Here is an 18,692-nt window from a genome sequence, read left to right as displayed (position 1 = left end):
TTTGTCCCCTGCGCACAAAACAGCACGTAGGTCGTGAATCCGTTATCTTGAGGCTGTAAGAAACCCTTTGCGAGGAACTGTTATTTTAGCAAATGATTAAATTTCCAATCAGTTTGTTTACACTGGATGCCACTTGCTTTTTCTATTGGCAGAACACGAGAAACTGCACAATTACATTCTTTTTAGAGCCACAAATGATTTCTATTCTTCAGCAAATTAATGTGCTGGATATTCCCCTAATTAGTATGACACTGTTCTCGACTATATGTCCAAATAACCATACATTACTTGTAAAGTCTTAGCAAACATCGACCGTGACAGACTACATGTCCGTCTACTGAGACTGCCGAACCAGCTCTGTTCACAAATTCGACATTACAAATTAAGTCTTAAGCGATACCGCGGGGGACAACTTGTCCGTCCTCCGAGACTGCCGAATCATCTCGGATCCTACAGCCGAACCACTTCGCCCTATATAGGCTCGATCCGAGGATCATCGAAGTGCTTCGTCCGCCTTTTCGTTTTGCAGTTGTTTATTATTCCGCTGGTTATTAATACTTGTGAAATATTGTAATGACAGCACGCTATGGTTTAATTTGAAATTCAAGTAAATACTCTGTTTAAATGGTTCAAATGGCTCTGAGCACTACGGGACTTAACATCTGAGGTCATCAGTCTCCTAGAAATTAGAACTACTTAAACCTAACAAACCTCAGGACATCACACACATCTATGCCCGAGGCAGGATTCGAACCTGCCACCGTAGCAGGCGGGCGGTTCCAGACTGAAGCGCCTAGAACCGCTTGGCCACACAGGCCGGCTACGCTGTTCAATTTCTCAAATATTAATGATACAAGACTGCCATTTTGGCTGTCTGACCCCGTTAGCAGAGTGGTCAACGCGACAGAATGTCAATCCTAAGGGCCCGGGTTCGATTCCCGGCTGGATCGGAGTTTTTCTCCGCTCAGAGACTGAATGTTGTCACCATCATCATCATTTCATCCCCATCGACGCGCAAGTCGCTGAAGTGGTGTCAACTCGAAAGTCTTGCACCAGGCGAACGGTCTACCCGACGGGAGGCCCTAGCCACACGGAATTTACATTTTTTTACTATTTTGGCGCGCAACTTCGGAACGCAGCAACCAATCGTGGAGAAAGACCTCAATTTATGGCGGTCTTTCGCACAATACCCGCACCGAAAAAACCATCTGTCACCAGTACCTCACAATACATTACGTCATCTTGCCACAGCTGTCTTCTGAGCTGCACTAAAAAGAAGTTCTTGTACCTGAATTTGATGGCTGCAAAGCCAGAAATAGTACAATCGCACAATCATTTATTAAAATTACGACCGGTTTCGTCCTCTAATAGGAGACCATCTTCATATAATGAACCATCCGGCTGACGATGACGACGCTGGAAACAGATGTGGTGACCCAGATGTCGGTGAATCCGCGTGCACTCCGGCCCATTTCCGGGCATACACGACGAAGATAATTGCATACCATGAAACTGCACGTCTTCAATGGGCTAAACAACGCAAAAACTGGGCTGCAGCTGACCGAAGACGCGTGTAGTGTGAGCTGAGGAGTTACGATTTTGCCTCTTCGCAAATGATTGAAGGTGTTGTGCCCACTGACTGCCGAATGCGCCATTGAACTTGAAGTTTGTTGAGGTCTTAGTTCACGCCAGAGCTGGTTCCATGATGTATTAGGAGTGTTTTTCGTGCCATGACTTGAACCCATTCTTTCAGGTAACCGCGAGCCTAAGCCAGGATTTTTATTTCACCACTGTGTACCCGGCGTTGTCCGGGTATGAATTTACATCAATTTTCGGTTAGTCCATCCCCTCGTACGTCCCTCTCTGTCCACCTTCTCCATGCCCCCCTCCCGGCCCATCACCTCCTCTTTCCGTTACCTCTCTATCTCCTCCTCCGAACACTCTTTCTATCCCATTTACCCCCTCTCCTTTTCTCCCTCCATCTACTCTCATCTCTGACCACCTCTTCCATCCCCCTCCCTTTCTGTCCATTTCCTTCTCCCCTCTATCTCTCCACGGCATCATGCTCACCTCAACAGGAGGCTGGTTGTCCTAAAATACTCCCACAGTAATTCTACCAGATCGTAACTAATATGTGTACCCCATTTGGATGAGATCGTACGAGGGATCTAAAATGACCTTTTCACCCGTGTCTTTGAAACTAAGAATTTGCTGCTTTCCCCCACCCCCTCCTATCCCCACCACCATCACTTGACAGTCAGGTGATTCTTACCACCACAGCAATTTCTTACAGAGAGTAAGATGTGTACCAAGTTTGGTTCAAATAGGTGCAGTGATCTACGAAGAAATACGGATTCATATACAGATGGATCCATTTTTATTATATGTACGAATCCTTTGTAACCAGGTCATGCCCGTTCATCATCATCTTCGTGGTGAGTGTGGTGTGATCATCCCCGTTTTCCAAGATGATAACGGTTGAGTTCACAGGATTGGGCGCTTAAGTATCCTTTTTTATGACCAATCACACACGGTACTGCCGTCGACCGGTCCGCAAAATTACTCGAGCTTTGGTTCAAATGGATCTGAGCACTATGGGACTTTACATATGAGGTCATCAGTCTCCCAGAACTTAGAACTACTTAAACCTAACCAACCTAAGGACATCACACACATCCATGCCCTCGGCAGGATACAAACCTGCGACCGTAGCAGTCGCGCGGTTCCGAACTGAAGCGCCTAGAACCGCTCGGCCACCGCGGCCGGCTACTCGAGCTTAATGTCACAGAAAACGTCTAGGACTATTTCGAAGAACACGTGAAACGTAGCGATCAGTACACGCAGAACTTGATAAGTCTAATCTAATGAATGGTTTCACCTGAGTCTGGTCTCTCATCCTTGTCGAATTTCGCCCATCATCAACCGCGTGAAAGTGGTGGCATACGGTATTAGAGCGAGGTGCTCGGCTGAAGTGTACTATCAGGAGTCGTTAGCTTTCACGTCCATGTCGAGCAGCAGGCTACATGGGGAAGCAGTTTGTGATTTTTTGGAGCTGTTTTCGTATCATATATCGAGCCGATTCACTCAGAATACTATGAACATGAAGCACAATTTGTATTAAAATTTCGAAGTGGCGAACTGTTACCCTTTCTTTTACATCTTCGTGGTGACAATGGTGTGAATGACGCCGTTTTCCAGATGACAACAGTCACGTTACCAGGGCTGCACTAGTACTTCGCTGGTTTGACAGTCAGACACCCTACTGCATCTCGACTGACTAGCTAAAATCAGTCAGTCTGAATCCCATGTACACTGACGTGAGGAAAGTCATGTAATAGTTCTTAATATACTGTCGTAGTTCCATTTGCTTGGCGCAGGGCGACAATTCGACATGGCATGGACTCAAAGTCGTTGGAAGTTGCAAGCAGAAATATTGAGTCATGCTGCCTCTATAGCCGTGCATTATTGCCCAAGTGTTGTCAGTGCAGCATACTGTGCACGAACAGATCTCTCTATTGTGTCCCAGATATGTTTGACAGGATTCATGCTGGGCGATCTGGGTGGCCAAATAATTCTCTCGAATTTTTCAGAATGTTCTTCAAGCCAATCACGGACAATTTTGGCTCGATGGCATGGCGCATAGTTGTTTGGACACAAAAAATCCATTATTGGCTGCAAATGGTTTTCCAAGTAGCCGAACATAACCGTTTCCAGTCGACGATCGGTTCAGATGGACAGGAGGATCCAGTCCATTCCACGTAATAAACGTTGCCCACAGCATTATGGAGCGACCAACAGCTTGCACAGTGACTTAACAACTTGGGTCCATGGCTTTGTGGCGTCTGCGCCACACTCACACCCTACGAACAGCTCTTGTCAACTGAAATTGGGAGTCATTTGACCAGACCACGGTTTTACAGTCGTCCAGGGTCCAATCGATATGGTCACTATTACAGGAGAGGCGCCTCAGGCGATGCCGTGGTGTTAGCAAAGACACTCTCGTCTGTCGTCTGCTACCATTGCTCATTAAGACCACGTTTCGCTGCACTGTGCTGATGTATACATTCGTCGTACGTCACATGTTGATTTCAAATTTCAGCAGTTATTTCGTGCAGTGTTGCTTGTCTGTTAGCACTGACTACTATTCGCAAACGTGCTGCTGCCCTCGGTCGGTAAGTGAAGGCCGGCCGCGGTGGTCTCGCGGTTCTAGGCGCGCAGTCCGGAACCGCGCGACTGCTACGGTCGCAGGTTCGAATCCTGCCTCGGGCATGGATGTGTGTGACATCCTTAGGTCAGTTAGGTTTAAGTAGTTCTAAGTCTAGGGGACTGATGACCTCAGATGTTAAGTCCCATAGTGCTCAGAGCCATTTGAACCATTTTTGGTATGTGAAGGCCGTGGCCAAGGTGTTGTCCGTGGTGATAGGAAATGCTTGAAAGTTGGTATTCTCTGCCCAGTCTAGAAACTGTGACTATCGGAATACTGAATTCCGTAACTGTTTCGGAATTGTGATGTCCCATACGTCTGGCTCCAAGCACCATTCTGCGTTCAAAGTCTGTGAATCACCGTCGGGCGACTATAATCGCGTCGGAAACGTTTTCACGTTAATCAACTGAGTACAAATCACAGCTCAGCTAGTGCACCGCCCTTTTTACCTTTTGTAAGCAACAATACCGCCATCTGTATATATGCATATCGCTATCCCATTACGTTTCTCACTCCAGCGTAAACTGGTTCGTTGGTTAATTTGCGGAAGGGGACCAGACAGCAAGGTCGTCGGTCGCATTTGACTAGGACAGGATGGAGAATGAAGTCGGCCATGCCCCTTCAAAAGAACCATTCCAGCATTTGCCTGAAGCGATTTAGAGAAATCACGGAAAACCAGGATGACCGAACCCAGGTTTGAAACGCCGTCTTCCCGAATCCTAGTCCAGTGGGCTAACCAGTGGGCTAACCAGTGCGCCACCTAGCTCAGTGGTAAATTCGATGTACATGTAGCTCAGGCATTATATACAGGGTGTACATAAGAGTCTGTGAACACTTTTAATTTTTTTTTTTTTTTTTTTTTTTTTTTTTTTTTTTTACGACCCTATTGGATCACTTTAGTTCAAATCTTGTAGTCGTCCTTAGCCGTTTCATTTGTTTGGCTGTTTCTTCTTTCTTTTTAGCCCATATTTTTTTGAGCCGTTCCGATCTTCGTTTTCTTTCCTCCTCTGAATACACCACATTTCGTCTCTGCCTTGGTTTGTGCGTGAGTGTTATTGTGTTTGTTTTTACCCATTCGCTGTATTTCTGTGATTTTGTTACAAGATCCTCCTTCGAGATTCCTAGTTCTTCCATGTCCTTCTGCACTTCTCTCACCCAGTTTGACTTGATTTTTTTATTCCAATAAAAGTCGATCAGTCGTTTAGCTAGTCTAGTGTCTTCCGTTCTCAGTATGTGTCCCAGGAATGATATCCTTTTCCTTCTGAAGAATTCTGTTAGTGGAGTGATTGTTTTGTAGACGGTTTCGTTTGGGATTATTCTCCATTGGCCTTCCACTAGGTTCTTCTTGTTTATACACTTTCTTACTATCCTTCTTTCTATTTTTTCTATTGCTTCTATCTCTCCTATTTTATACGGTCCGGAGATTGTCTCGCATGCGTATTGTATTTCCGGGAGAATCACCGTCTGGTAATGTCTGATTTTGGTTTTTGTTGATAGGCATCTCTTATTGTATATGTTCTGAGTTGTGAATAGAGACTTCTTCAGTTTGTCAGTTCTTTCTTTCCAGTTTATTTTCTCGTTATTGTTGTGTGTTATTGTTTCCCCTAGATACTTGAATTTTTTCACCAGTTCTACTTTAGTGTTGAAAATTGATATGTGATCAACGCAGAGAGGATCCCTGACCATGATTTTGGTCTTTTGGAACGAGATTTTTAGTCCAATTTTAATTATTTATTGCACAAGAACTAAACACTGTACAGGTATCATGCACATGTCATTTTGAACAGAAGCACCGAGAGTTATATATATATATATATATATATATATATATATATATATATATATATATATATATATATAATCGCCACAGCGTAGTTTGTTATTTTGCCGATAGTCAGCGGTAGTCGCTAACATGTCGAGTTCAGGTGCGGAGCGAGCTTTCTGTGTGTTGAGGAGTTCGACATAAACAAGTGTGCTACAGCTGTTGTAAGAGGTCCGAGCAGATGTAATTTCGATGTATTGCTCATGCGCTGCCTGTGATATGCAAGGTCTCTGACCAGAGAGCAGTGTTGACTGCAGTAGGAACTGTGTAGCTGTAGCAGTAACTTGTTGCTAGTCTGCAGTCTGCTCTGGTCTGGTCTGGTGTATCGTGTTGGCTGGGCCGGTCGCGGTGCAGCGATGCCGGAGACCGAGTATTATTGTATAAGGTAAAAAGCAGCCTCGCGCATATGTAGTAATGTTATCTCAAGTCCCATGTAAATGTTTTAAAAAAATCTCCTAATAATAATCTTTCTCATATAAAGTAATTTTTAACAACCATTCATTTCAATTTAAAGAATTTACTAATTTCTCCAATCCATGATCATCCCGATTATTGCAAAAAGAAAAATCAGTTGTTTCCCTTTCATAAATGACAAATCTATCGGCCAGCATTGCACAGGGCTGTGCCAGAAAAATTTATTGTAAGAGCAGATATATATGCGTTATCCGGCGTCTTCATTGAGGTAAGAATTTTTCTCTTTTTATTCAGAATGATCTTTCAGGGCCATGACGCAGCACTGCTGACGTCCAAAATTTACCAGGTTAAATTCACAGTCAATTATTGAAAAATTATAAGTGAGCGAAAATTTAATTGAGAGGTTTGTTACATTGTATTATTACCGGGTTACGGAAATTATTTTGTTGGGACGTCACACTGAATGTGAAGGACATAATTATATTTTTTTACTATGACAGGTTTAGGAATTTTTCTGTTTTGATTTGGTTCAAATGGCTCTGAGCACTATGGGACTTAACATCTAAGGTCATCAGTCCCCTAGAACTTTCAACTACTTAAACCTAACTAACCTACGGACATCACACAACACCCAGTCATCTCGAGGCAGAGAAAATCCCTGGCCCCGCCGGGAATCGAACCCGGGAACCCGGGCGTGGGAAGCGAGAACGCTACCGCACGACCACGAGCTGCGGACTTTTCTGTTTTGAGCTTAGATTAAATGTGAATGAATTTTGTGGGAAGGTTAAATGTGAATGAATTTTGTGGGAAGGTTAAATGTGAATGAATTTTGTGGGAAGGTTAAATGTGAATAAAAATTTTGTGGGGAGGTTACACTGTTCAACGGATGTTTAGAACCAAGTACGGTAAGAAGCCACCAACAAGGAAGGCACAACAAATTCGTTATGACGGGTTGCTTGTGCCCGGCAAAGAGAAGCGGACGTCCCAGTGTGAGTGAAGTGAATGTGGAGCGCGTACGAGAGACATTCATAAGGAGACCAAAGAGCGCTGTCACTTCATATTCCTACTTCGACATGTTGCATCAATGGCTGATGCCTCAAACGCAATCTGACTCTTCGTTCATCTTTCAGCGGGATGGGGCTCCATCCCATTTTCACCGGAGCTACCGCGTCGATGTATCGGCCGTGCTACAGGAGGAGACATGTGCTTCACGAAATGGCCCCTGTGACCACCAGATCTCACTCCATGTGACTTTTTTCTGTGGGGACACATTAAAGATCAGGTGTATGTACTGCCTCTACCACTCTACCACGTTATGTGGCATAGCTCCGGGAGAAAATACAGGAAGCGACTGCCACAGTCGACGATGTCATGTTGGGCTGGGGATGGCAAGAATTCGACTACCGTACTGTCGTCTGCCAGGCCAATCACGGTTCGCATATCGAATGTTGGGGGGAAAAAAAAAACTTTCAGAGTTTCTCTTCAAAATGCAATATGTATGACATCTGTTCGATGTTTAGTTCTTGCGCAATAAGTAATTGGAAGTTTAACCGGACCCTATGTACACGCTGTATTACTATCGTAGAGCCCCTGCCTCTTTCATGCCGATTTCCACTACTGCAGCCCTTGGCTGTCACGTCCCTTGTGAGGGGGCTGCTAACATGGAGTGTTTGGACTGACAGCTGTCTTCCATGGAAGTGCCCTCCGAGAAAAACAGGCCGACAGCAGCTCGTCGCTGCCCAGCCCGCGTGTCGTCGTTCGGCCGCAGGAAGACAAGCAGACTGCGGCGAGCGGCGACTGGAGGTTCGCGTGGCTGGCGGGCAGCCGCCTGAGTCGCCTTCTTGCGCGCTGTCGGCGCTTTGCGGCCGGTGCGGTCGCCGGCGCAAAGTAATAGCAGCCTAAGAGCCGAAACCTGAGAGCGCGCGTTTTTCCGCTCCGTCGCAGCTGAGCGCTCGGATGCTCGGAGTAATTGCAGCGCCGGCCGCTGCGGCTGATTCACCGCTCCCGAGTGGCGACCTCCACTCGAGAGGTGACGGCGGGAACCGATCCTCCCACCCTCGGCGCCGGAATTACTGCCCGACGTCCGGAGTCGACGCACACTGTAGTGCTCCTGAAGCTCCATCTATGAGCGACGTCACATAATATGTACGGATATTCGGCCGTAACTCGTCCCTTTCAGTCACTATTTTTTCTCCGATAGTGAAAAAATTTATTTTTGCCTTTTTATTGATCAAATGATTTATCTGAACATGTTTTCTGAAGAAAAAAAACAGAAATTTAGAAAATGGTTTTTGAATATATGTTGTCATTTGACATCATTGTGTCGCTACTAATACATATAACTAACGAATTCGGTTAACAACACGTCTTGGTATAGGAATAATTAGTACACCATTCAAGCGACAAAACTTATTTCTACGAATTATTTAATACGAAATTTAACGAGCCAAATGTTATTTTTGTTCACATGAGGTGTCATATGGCGTTTGGAACACTGAACTTCTGCCAGTGCATTTTTCTGATTTGCGTCTTTACTCCCTCCCTTCAATGTAACGTGGCCAATGAGAAAATCCGTCATATCTGGCATCTGAAACTAGTTGACCTCTCTCTGCGATGTTTTTGCCGCATCCGATGTGGATTCATCACCCTCACACATATCACCTTCACACTCATCATCAGTATGTCGCAGACGTCTTCTCTCCCTCGAACTGGAGTTGTTTTTCTTTTCCATTAGAATTAAAGCTTCAGCTAACTGGTTTCTGAACTTTAGCAGATCTATTTTCCCTTTGCGTCCTTTTCCTTTAGCATCCAGATCTGTCAGGTATTGTAGCCATGAGTTGCATATAGAGAGATCGACCATGAGAAAAATTACTTTTACAGGCCACTTCTTAGTTTTCATCCGTATGCTGTACAGAAAAAAAGCACTCCGTCGTCAGGCCACAAGTGGCCTACCGGGACCATCCGACCGCCGTGTCATCCTCCGAGGAGAATGCGAAGGGGCGTGGGGTCAGCCCGCCGCTCTTCCTGTCGTTATGGCAGTATTCTTGAGCGAAGGCGCTACTATTCGGTCGAGTAGCTCCTCAGTTGGCATCAAGAGGCTCAGTGCACCACGAAAAATGGGAACAGCGCATGGCGGCTGGATGGTCACCCATACAAGTGCCGGCCACGCTCTACAGCGCTTAACTTCGGTGATCTCACGGGAACCGGTGTATCCACTGCGGCAAGGTCGTCCGTTATCTGTACAGACAGATGAAAAACTGTTTTGTCAACGCCGCCCATAAATGCACAGTTATCCTTTACGATGGCCGGTCTTGTGACCTACAGATGTTGCTTGTGTGCTGCAATCCCCTTCTTCACGTTATCGATAATGTCTGCACCCACGTATGAGGAAGTGACAGTGAGAGCACTATTATCAAGCCAGCGAACGACACAGAGATCTTCTTCTGTGGTCACACAAACACTGACAGATCCTCTTTCTTTCTTCCTCTTTCAGTTCATTCAGTGGGCACTTTGTAACCGGTTAGCTCTGATGGTCCAGTGGTAAAGATCTTCCTTTTTAAAAGTTCACGCATTAGTGACATACATGTAAAATAATTATCGAAATGTAGTTTGTGCCCTGAGCCTTGTGGAATGTGTTCACTCAGTCGCATCACAATGGAACCACTAAGGCCCAAGTGCTTGTGTTCACTTCGAATACCCGTACTTTTGCACTGATATATTTCAAAATCATATAAAATTCCGGTAACTCCACGACGAAAAAAAATATTTTTAGACCAACATGGTTTGGTTTACCACGAACAAATTGCTTCGTTACCATTCTTCCTTTGAAACGGATCTTTTTCTCGTCATTACTTCGCCTTTCTTCTTGTATGAGGTTGCGACAAGTTTCCCTGATCCTATTTAGCAGTGGCCTCACTTTCTAAAGTTTGTCTTCCGGGGAGCCACCTTGAATATTGTCAACTAAATGAAGATGGTTCCTCAGTCTGAATATTCTTTTTACAGAAAATGTGGCTGCAGTGAAAGCTATTGTTGGGCGAGTCTCCTAATACATACGCAGTCTGGGAAACCCTAATGTACCCATCAAAATACACACTCCAGTTAGTTATCCTATTGCAGATCTTGTACATTTCACTGGTACTATTTTTCTGCACTGAATAAAAATTTGTTTGATCCGAAAGCAGTTCCACAAAATCATTGGTGAAGTATTCCGGAAAATACACTCCTGGAAATTGAAATAAGAACACCGTGAATTCATTGTCCCAGGAAGGGGAAACTTTATTGACACATTCCTGGGGTCAGATACATCACATGATCACACTGACAGAACCACAGGCACATAGACACAGGCAACAGAGCATGCACAATGTCGGCACTAGTACAGTGTATATCCACCTTTCGCAGCAATGCAGGCTGCTATTCTCCCATGGAGACGATCGTAGAAATGCTGGATGTAGTCCTGTGGAACGGCTTGCCATGCCATTTCCACCTGGCGCCTCAGTTGGACCAGCGTTCGTGCTGGACGTGGTGGTGGTGGTTAGTGTTTAACGTCCCGTCGACAACGAGGTCATTAGAGACGGAGCGTAAGCTCGGGTTAAGGAAGGATTGGGAAGGAACTCGGCCGTGCCCTTTCAAAGGAACCATCCCGGCATTTGCCTGAAACGATTTAGGGAAATCACGGAAAACCTAAATCAGGATGGCCGGAGACGGGATTGAACCGTCGTCCTCCCGAATGCGAGTCCAGTGTGCTAACCACTGCGCCACCTCGCTCGGTGCTGGACGTGCAGACCGCGTGAGACGACGCTTCATCCAGTCCCAAACATGCTCAATGGGGGACAGATCCGGAGATCTTGCTGGCCAGGGTAGTTGACTTAAACCTTCTAGAGCACGTTGGGTGGCACGGGATACATGCGGACGTGCATTGTCCTGTTGGAACAGCAAGTTCCCTTGCCGGTCTAGGAATGGTAGAACGATGGGTTCGATGACGGTTTGGATGTACCGTGCACTATTCAGTGTCCCCTCGACGATCACCAGTGGTGTACGGCCAGTGTAGGAGATCGCTCCCCACACCATGATGCCGGGTGTTGGCCCTGTGTGCCTCGGTCGTATGCAGTCCTGATTGTGGCGCTCACCTGCACGGCGCCAAACACGCATACGACCATCATTGGCACCAAGGCAGAAGCGACTCTCATCGCCGAAGACGACACGTCTCCATTCGTCCCTCCATTCACGCCTGTCGCGACACCACTGGAGGCGGGCTGCACGATGTTGGGGCGTGAGCGGAAGACGGCCTAACGGTGTGCGGGACCGTAGCCCAGCTTCATGGAGACGGTTGCGAATGGTCCTCGCCGATACCCCAGGAGCAACAGTGTCCCTAATTTGCTGGGAAGTGGCGGTGCGGTCCCCTACGGCACTGCGTACGATCCTACGGTCTTGGCGTGCATCCGTGCGTCGCTGCGGTCCGGTCCCAGGTCGACGGGCACGTGCACCTTCCGCCGACCACTGGCGACAACATCGATGTACTGTGGAGACCTCACGCCCCACGTGTTGAGCAATTCGGCGATACGTCCACCCGGCCTCCCGCATGCCCACTATACGCCCTCGCTCAAAGTCCGTCAACTGCACATACGGTTCACGTCCACGCTGTCGCGGCATGCTACCAGTGTTAAAGACTGCGATGGAGCTCCGTATGCCACGGCAAACTGGCTGACACTGACGGCGGCGGTGCACAAATGCTGCGCAGCTAGCGCCATTCGACGGCCAACACCGCGGTTCCTGGTGTGTCCGCTGTGCCGTGCGTGTGATCATTGCTTGTACAGCCCTCTCGCAGTGTCCGGAGCAAGTATGGTGGGTCTGACACACCGGTGTCAATGTGTTCTTTTTTCCATTTCCAGGAGTGTATTAACAGTAATGGCGATTACTTTTGAAATAATAAACCGGTTACTTACTTTTTGTTCAACTGTCTCGTTTTCATTTGACTACCCCTTATAGCTAGGCCCAACCGAACGGAGCGGCCTAAAGTGAGAATGATGACATAAAAGAAATAAAATACACAGCTCATTCTAGGTTGAGACTCTCTGGAAGAACTGTAAGGACATGTAGTTCCTTAGTTCATCCTCCAAAGAAGTGGCTTACGGGACAGTCGTTCAATCGATTCTTGAGTACTGTTTGTCAGCGTGGTATGTTGCCAATTAGTATTATCAGAAGAGGGAGGGAGGGGAAAAGAGAGAGAGAGAGAGAGAGAGAGAGAGAGAGAGAGAGAGAGAGGGAGGGAGTCCAAAGAAGAGCGGTGTGTATCGTCACGGCTTCGTTTAATCGGCGGGAGCGCGTTACGGAGACGTTTAGCATACCCGAGTGGCAAACGCTGCAAGGGAGGCGTTGTGCATCGCTGAGACGCCTACTGTTCAAATATCGAGATCTTACGCTGTAGGACGTCGGGCGATTACGTGTGTTTCATGGATAGGTTTTATACCGTGTTCATAATGCATGACGAAACTGTTCGTGGATTAATTGCAGCCATTGCATACAGCAAAACTTTACTGAAACCGGCAACGAGTTTGTATGTAGTATTTAGGGGATCTTGATGTAATAAATCATTATTTCGGATGAATCTTTTCGAAAAAAGGAACTTGTAAAGGGAGCGAAAGGAGCACTACAACTACAGTTTAAACTTGAATGTGACTCTGTAACAGCACGCACCGTGTTTTTGTGTGTGCTTCTGCCATAGGCGAGCTTCCAGATTACAAAAGGGGCTTCGAAGATTACTATGACAAGTTATTAAAATAAAGAAAAGGTACAATCGTTTTATCTTGAAACTCTTCCATTGGTCCGTGTTTGCATAAAAACAACAATATGAGATTGTGGGTCCGCCTTGATGCAAAAGGCTTTCGTTTTTATTTATTTTAGCTTTTTTCCCAAACTACTTTGGCTACAATATCACCATCATGAGTGGGTTTTTATCTTTACGCGGAAACATGCAAAAACAGCACCGTCACAAACATTAAAAAACGTTATAACATGTGTCCTGTTTGGTTCCAAATATTGTATTCTGTGAATAGTTTGGTAATATCTTATTTAACTGCTGCGGCAACAGACGTAAAAAGCTATTCTATGACTTAAAGTAGGTATTCCGAAACTGTTCACAGAATACAATATTTGGAACCAATCAGTACACATCCAATAATTTCTTGATTTGTATGGCCATGTTGTCCGTAGTTGCTGTACAAGTCTTGAGCGTATTTTTGCTCTCTCGTTGCAACTACACAAACGCGTGTTTTTTCACTAGACACATTTCGCTCTATTGAGGTAAAGCAACATCAGTGGTCTGTAATTAAGTAATTTACATTCTGATTTGCTCTAAGATCGAAACACAGTTCGTTGACACTATGTACATATCAACATATTGTTAACTAACTGCTTTTCGATATTGAAGCAAATCAGAATGTAAATAACTTAATTACAGACAACTGATGATGCTTTACCTCAATAAAGCTAAACGCGGCTGGTGAAAAAAGACGCATTTTTGTTTTTGCGTCGACAGAGAAAAAATACCCTGAAGAACATGCAATAATGTTTTATGACGTTTATAACTATGCTTTTCGTGCATGTTTTAGAATAAACAAAAAACCCACTGATGATGGTGATATAGTCGCTCAAACTAGGTTGAGCCTTAAAATAAAATAAATAAAAACAAAATCGTTTTTCATCAAAGCGGACCCACAATCTCATATCGTTAAAGAAAAGGTGCTTTTGCAGTACCTAGCAGCCCAGAAAAGAAGACTGTAACAAATAAACCTGCCCATCACAGGACAAATGTACCGAATATTATTGGGCATAAAAAAAAACAATAATAGCTGTCTGCACAATAGTCGCAAATAAATTCCCATAATTTAATCAGCACGGTTATTATTAGGGCTTCAAAGGCACATGATGGTGAATTATACGCGAGTTTCAAGTGAGTTTATTATAAGATAAAAAATATGATGTAAAAGTTCGAGGGTAGGTTTTTAGAATGTGAAGAAACGGGTCACTGCAAGCGAAGGCGGGCAGGGTTGGTGTTTGAATATATGTAGCGGGTGGAACTTCTGTAGACACATTCTGAGGAATGGGCGTCTGGACTTTGTGGGCACCCTGTGGCGACGGCGCGCCGCCAGCCGGGGCGACGAAGCGCAGGGAGGGTCTGGGGGAGAGGGCATCCCTCCTCCAGAGGGCAGGAGGGCAGCCCATTCACTGCCTTCCATGAGCGCCGGCTTACAGCGAGGAGAAAACTTCTGAACTAAACACCGTCATTAACTACTGTTTACCTCATTTCATCAAACGTAAATACTGTATTCCAATGTTTGCAACAGTGTCACTGATGATTTCGGAATAATCTACTGCAGCTGTTCCACTTTTCCATGCATAGCACGACGTGTTTCATAATTTTATTCCAATCTGCAAGTGCTGTGGCAATTTATGTTAATACTGGAAGCGATGTCCGTGTGTCGCACTGATTTAATTTTAAGAAACTATGCGAATGATTTGTTGCTTTTGTTCGAACTTCTGCTTAATGGAACGGCCACAATACGCAATCATTCCACAAACAGTGTCTTAATGAGGAAGCAGCAGCGTAATCGTTTGGTATATTTGGAACGTAGATCATATTACTCTTATGGGCTGTGTGTGCTTGCGCTAAAATGTTAATTATACGTATATCGAAGCTTGTTGTGCAACTGATGTCACACATTTTTGGCCTGCCACCTTGTGGTGCTGTAATTTTAATGGGCTGCAATACATAATCACAATATTGTTTTGGCAAACACTGATGGAGGAGAGACATCTAGGCCCAGTATCGGCGCAAGATGACTTGGACCACAAGGTAAGAGTACAATGCTTGTCAATATTGAATATACTTTTATTGTCAGTTCGTTAATCAGAACTTGACACATTCGTAAGCAAGGGGTGCCCGTGATTCTTATTTACACAGGACTGTCCAATTCCAGCCTGCAGATAGCTTCTCTTTATTTACAAATAACAGGTTTGGCCTGGTTGCCTATCTTTAGATCATATGTTACAGTGAAGGGGTAATTTTTCTATACGGAATTGTCACGACAGTGGACTTGAAGTTTCGTACCCACGAATTACCCCACAACGGTAACAAATGATCTGAAGATGGGCAGCTGGGCCGAAACCGGTTATCTGAAAATAAAGAGAAGCTATGTGGAGACAAACTGGATAGTTTTATGTAAACTTTCCTCATTTACCAGTGAACAATGAAAGGATTATCATGCGAAAAATTAATATATCGCAAAGTTTTGCAATTTTAAACATCGGTGTGGGACAGCAACCGTACAAGAATGCCGTAAGTATAAAATAGCAAACGGGTTGCGACAAAATTTTACTTTTACCAGGTTTCGGCACCGATTACAGTTCTTTTTCATCAGAAAATCCACAACTGCAAGTAGTAACTGGCGGACAAACTTAAGAGCAATAAGGACTCGTCACGTGAAATACTTCATTAAGAAGTTAACATTAAGATACATAAAATTTAAGACACTAAAACTGACATACCAGTAAAACTATACGTACACAGAGCAGCAAGGTGTACATCGCTATGCGCTTGCGACAGATAACATTCACTGAAGGTGGCTTTAGACTAAGGGCCACAGTCACTATTTACACATTAGCCTGCTTACAATTTCATGAAATTCTCAAGCCAACTTTTGTGGGGGAGTTTCCACGTAGAATTCATCACACGCTAAACATTGCACCGCATTTTGGTTCGAAGTGTTTCTCTATTCATTTAAATCTCCTCGTTCTACCAAATTTTAAAATCGAAAATACATTGGAAGTGAAACGATATGGTTTCAGAGCCCTTTTCAAGTCTCAGAGATCAATGATGTAATTATGAAAGCATAATGAGGCGACGTACGAAAGTTTGTACCAAGACCATGATTCGAACCCGGGTCTCCTGCTCACTAAGCAGATGCGCTAACCACTACGCCACCTTGGCACAGTGGCTTTGCACAACTGAATGGGCTACCCTAGCACACCTCCGCCCTCAATTTAAATTCCCATTCACGCCACAGCCCACTTGGTATTCCCCCTAAATCCTAACAGCATTGCAGATGCTATTCAATTGTAATGGGATAGCACCTCCGCGCTGAACGAAACGGGAGATACTGCCTGAAACCCAGACGGGTGCTTTAATCGAATGAAACTACATGGTTCCAGAGACCTTTCCAAGTCTTAAACATGTATGATGTATGTATGCACACCGAAGTGACGAATGGAAATTTATACCAACACTGCCATTCGTACCCAGGTCTCTGTTCACTTGGCAGATGTGTGCTAGGTTAGTGCGTGCAATTGTGCAAAGCCACTGTGTCAAGATGGCGTACTAGCTAGTGCATCTGCCTAGTGAGGCGAAGACCTGGGCTCTAATCCCAGCCTCGGTACAAATTCTCATTCTACTCTTCAGTCTGCATATATACATCATTCTTTGTAAGTGTTTCACCTTACTGCAAACAGCATTTGTCCTTACCTGATGTACACCAACAGTTTCTGTGGGCAGGTTTTTAGATGCTATGGACTGATCACGGGCATTTTAAGTTTCGCTGTGGTCCACGTAATAAGCAAATACATGGGCGTTTAACACTAGGGCATCATAGGTTCGTGTTGTCATTCTATCAACCCATTAACTGCATTACCGACTGGCCATTTAAGAACTGGGTGCGCCATTTCGTTTTAGCACCTCTAATGGCGAGCTGCGGTACTATTGCGTAGGGTATTTCATTGCGTACTTAGACGGGAACCTCGATGTGGCTGTTAAGCTGTTTTCCACATCCACCGAAATAAGAACTGGCCTGCTTCCCACGTCCCACCTGAGATACACTACGCGCAGACACTTTGAAAAATTGTGTTACATTTGACCATGCGACTAGTCTAGACGAAAACAATTACATGGATTCCCCCCCCCCCCCCGGGAAGGGGAGGCGTGGAGGGGATGGGGGACCTAGGTGTAACTACTTAAAAAAAAAAAATGGCTCTGAGCACTATGGGACTCAACTGCTGTGGTCATAAGTCCCCTAGAACTTAGAACTACTTAAACCTAACTAACCTAAGGACAGCACACAACACCCAGCCATCACGAGGCAGAGAAAATCCCTGACCCCGCCGGGAATCGAACCCGGGAACCCGGGCGTGGGAAGCGAGAAACTACTTAAAAGAAATGACTTTTGGAGTGGGAATCCCAGCGTAATAGTAGCCTGCTGGTTGGGTCTCCCCATAACTCGAGAAGTACAATAGCAGTCTCGACCCGGCACTGAGTGAATAGAAAGGGCATCTGTAAGGAAGGAAACATTACTTATAGTATATCTAGTATAGAGATTACATTGATTACATTATACAACTCGGTATGAAGCTAATTTTCAAACAATGGTTAAACACAGTAAATCGGTTAACTCGTACACTTATTTTTGCTCACGAGCGTGAACTGACGACAGGCTCCTCACTTCTCACAGGTTAAATCCCCCCCTCCCTCCACCCCCCAACCGCTCCGGCGTTTCTCGAGAGTACAGTTGAATACGTTTTGTTCAAATGGCTCTAAGCACTATGGGCCTTAACATGTGAGGTCATCAGTCCCCTAGACTTAGAGCTACTTAAACCTAACTAACCTAAGGTCATCACACACACACACACACACACACACACACACACATCGACGCCCGAGGAAGGATTCGAGCCTGTGACCGTAGCAGTCGCGCGGTTCCGGACTGAAGCGTCTACAACCGCTCGGCCACAGCGGCCGGCAATACGTTTTGTAAAACGTATAAAAGCATTTAGCTATGACCTGCAAAAGAATACAAGAATAATGCGAATGTCACTTAAGCTACAGTTTGCAAGGGAATATGCGAGGAGAGGAAATGCAGTTTTCGGAAGGCGAACTTTTAAGCACATGCAGGTACGTGCATTCACCTTGGAGAAATACGTCATCGCTTCAAAACTAGAACAGTGAATTTGTCACTGATTGCTATCTCAGCCCATAAAAAGCACTTGAAATAGACCTGTTCATATTTTGTTGGAAATTTTGAGGCCGTAGCTGTGTACAAAACACGAGCTGATTCTTGCAAAGAAACAACAGTAGCTACCCACAGTTAACAGTGGTGTTTATTAATACAGCGCCATTAGCCGTTTCGATCCGACAGGTTCATCTTCACATTTACTGCGTTATGCATTAGCTGTCGGCTATTCACATTCAGATTGCATTTGTTGTTG

At 45.2% G+C, this 18,692-nt stretch overlaps 1 non-coding gene across 1 annotated transcript; it reads right to left on the bottom strand.

Moving 5' to 3' along the window:
• Positions 1-16,356: 16,356 nt before the first annotated feature.
• Positions 16,357-16,428, bottom strand: Trnat-agu (transfer RNA threonine (anticodon AGU)). Its single transcript has one exon. It is a non-coding gene; the product is annotated as a tRNA-Thr (tRNA).
• Between the last annotated feature and the right edge of the window lie 2,264 nt (positions 16,429-18,692).

Source organism: Schistocerca nitens, chromosome 12, assembly GCF_023898315.1.
Source record: "Schistocerca nitens isolate TAMUIC-IGC-003100 chromosome 12, iqSchNite1.1, whole genome shotgun sequence".
Taxonomy (NCBI): domain Eukaryota; kingdom Metazoa; phylum Arthropoda; class Insecta; order Orthoptera; family Acrididae; genus Schistocerca; species Schistocerca nitens.
This window is presented reverse-complemented; position numbering and strand designations above follow the sequence as displayed.